We start from the raw sequence: 3,349 nt of genomic DNA on the forward strand, positions 1-3,349 counted from the left end.
TTTTTTAGGATAATTTCCCTTATGTGCATACCCTCTAGAGTTGTAGTGTTCATTTCTTTTATATGTTCTATTATGATTCTAACTTCTCTGTCCACCCTTCTGGTAGTCTTCCTCATCTCTCCTTAGTTTTTTAGTTTTAATAATATTAATCTCTTTGTCTAGACTATCTAATTTCTTTTGTAATGCACATCTTTTTTCCTGAACTCCTTTGTGTCCTCTAGGGCGGTCAGTTTTTCTTTAATAAGATTAATTTATTCATCCAGCTCTTTTAGGCGTGTTTATTGTTTCATGATGATTAAATCAATAAACCTATGTGAGCATTTATCTAGGATATTATTCCAATTTGTGAGGAATTCATCATCCTCCAAATCAAATGAAGGTCTCTTAAGAATTCTCAGACCCCTTGGTATTCTCCCACAATTCCTGTATTGTTCTAGATACACTACGTCTAACCATTTTTTAGTATCTTTGATCATTATTTTTTCTAATTTAATAAATTCATTCATAATAATATTTTCTACTGTGTCATCATTTAAGTTTTCTTCCTCATCAGATATTGTGTCAAAATGAACACTCCTCATAAGTCTTTTCGAAAAGACATTTGAGCAAACCCCAGTGGTATCCATTATACAAAACAATTCAAATTATAAAGCGTGCAGCCCAAACACCAGAAAACAACTATAGTGAGTACGTGACAGTGATATATTAGGCGCGAACACCCCAAATGTGAATAGTATGAAATAACAATATATTAAAACAATAATCCGTGATTAAGTGAATGATTGTGTAATATAATGATCTGAAATCCCAGCTCAAACCCTCATGTGGGACCTGTCTTCACAGGTTCCAGAACGTAAGAATGTTTCTCAAGAAATCCAGAGGGGAGCATATGGGAGAGAAGAAAAACAGCGACACAGACAATATAAGTGTAGACATAGGAACACATTAGGAATTAGTAGATAATGGTCTTGGCTCTACGTCCAGCCTACTCACAAGATATAGGTAATCACAAAGCGTTGAGGGAATAAATCCCACGAGGTAATGATATGCGCCTCCACTCCAATGTCACAGGGATAGATGTGTGCTCCAACAGGTATAAGGGAGATAAGAAGAACTACATAGCACAGATCAATAAAATAAATGAAAACTTTATGATAAAATATAAAAGGCGCACTTACACTGGCGACACACTTTATTCGAGCTCGGCTAGTCCCACGAATTCGGGTATACCCGGGTGTATTGAGGTTTGTGACTGTTTTCTGCCCGAGTGCATTGGGTTATTTTCCAGGCAGGGATTGAAGCATTTTATTCCCGCTGGCTGCAATACTGCACAGTATATATATATACTGCATTACAATTCATGAATTTATGCCATCTGGTAGACACGCGAAGCATTGCAGCCTATTAAATCCTAATCATTATCATTTAACAGATCAGCCGCCCGTCAGCCAGGCATGAACCCAGGCTGGGAAGGCAAACGCAACGGGGCTTGTCAGAGGTGAGGAGCGGCGCATTCCAAGTATCTGCCAGGTACATACTGGGTATTTGCTCGAATAAAGTGTGTCGGTGCAGTACAATAGTGCCAATAAAATAGGCATGTATCACTCAATAGTGGACCACAGATTTGATCTCACTGTCTCTCACCACTTCTCGCAGTGTGTGGGGTCACCCACATCAACTGTGGATCTCCCCTGTCTTGTGTGCTTTCAGCCGGCACTCTCAATCAGCTCGGGAGTTCTCTACACAGAATGTGTCTTCCCTCCGTCTCGGCGTCTCAGCGCAATCACGGCCGGCTCGATCGCAATGCTGACGTCACTGATTTCTGTTTTTGGATTTATAGTTCTAATCATGTATGTCCGTGTATTAGAAACTAGGTTTTTTACATCAGTTTTATGATATATTATTTGTATATTGTGTCCAACCATGTGGTAATCCTATGTGAAAGAGCACTCATCCTTCTCTTTGCATATTTGTTTATGCCTGTTATATACATATATCATAATGCCTGTAATTATACTAACTACTTTATTGTATTTGACACCTCATCCTGTACTTATCTAGCCACACACCCTTTCAGAGTGTACCGAGCGGCCCCCTCCACATCCCAATTAAAGATATTATTGACTCTACCCCTATATACCCTTCTATACACTCTTTCCCTGCTGGGACCCCTTTTTTAATTATTCCCTTCATTCTACATGATATTTCATGACTCATTTATAATATTAGTACCTGCTGCCAAGCACCTAGATCATTTCCTATCACTATGAGCTATTGATTATATTAACCTCTTATTTGCCTCTGGATTAATGGCTATTACCCTACTGATAGGCTCAATAATTAAATTTGATGCTGATTGATATATATCTCCTTAATATTCTGTGAAGAACAAATGAAATGTGTAAAGAGAACACTAGATGGTGCTCTTATTATATCCCCGTTTAGTGTAAAGTTGTATTAATGCCGATATAAACCTTTCTATTGCCCATATTTAATCTAATAGTTTTAAGAACATATTAATTAGAAGGGTTATAAATATAGCACTGAAGCGATCAATACACACTCCTGACGAAGCCGCTAACAGTGTCTACTGGGCGAAACCCGTTGAGTGGAGGAATTTTGTCCACCCAGACGATCCGTATCCAGAACTGCCTACAGTGTGATGTCAGCATTGCGATCGAGCCGGCCGTGATTGCGCTGAGACGCCGAGACGGAGGGAAGACACATTCTGTGTAGAGAACTCCCCAGCTGATTCAGAGTGCCGGCTGAAAGCACACAAGATGTGGGAGATTCACAGTTGATGTGGGGGACCCCACACACTGCGAGAAGTGGTGAGAGACAGCGAGATTGAATCTGTGGTTCACTATTGAGTGATACATGCCTATTTTATTGGCACTATTGAAAGTGCGCCTTTTATATTTTATCATAAAGTTTTCATTTATTTTATTGATCTGTGCTATGTAGTTCTTCTTATCTCCCTTATACCTTCTGGAGAACACATCTATCCCTGTGACATTGGAGGGGAGGCGCATATCGTTACCTCGTGGGATTTATTCCCTCAACGCTCTGTGATTACCTATATCCTGTGAGTAGGCTGGAGATAGAGCCAAGACCATTATCTACTAATTCCTAGTGTGTTCCTACATCTACACTTATATTTCCAGTGTCGCTGTTTTTCTTCTCTCCCATATGCTCCCCCTGGATTTCTTGAGAAACATTCTTATGTTCTGGAACCTGTGAAGACAGGTCCCACCGGAGGGTTTGAGCAGGGATTTCAGATCATTATAACACACAATCATTCACTTAATCACGGATTGTTTTAATAAATTGTTATTTCATACTATTCACA

At 39.5% G+C, this 3,349-nt stretch overlaps 1 protein-coding gene across 1 annotated transcript in view; it reads right to left on the bottom strand.

The window, feature by feature from the left end:
- Positions 1–3,349, bottom strand: part of LOC142466711 (uncharacterized) — a 97,036-nt gene that overhangs the window by 85,125 nt on the left and 8,562 nt on the right. The gene's annotated exons all lie outside the window — the stretch shown is intronic.

The sequence above is a fragment of the Ascaphus truei genome, chromosome 15 (assembly GCF_040206685.1).
Source record: "Ascaphus truei isolate aAscTru1 chromosome 15, aAscTru1.hap1, whole genome shotgun sequence".
NCBI classification, from domain to species: Eukaryota; Metazoa; Chordata; class Amphibia; order Anura; family Ascaphidae; genus Ascaphus; species Ascaphus truei.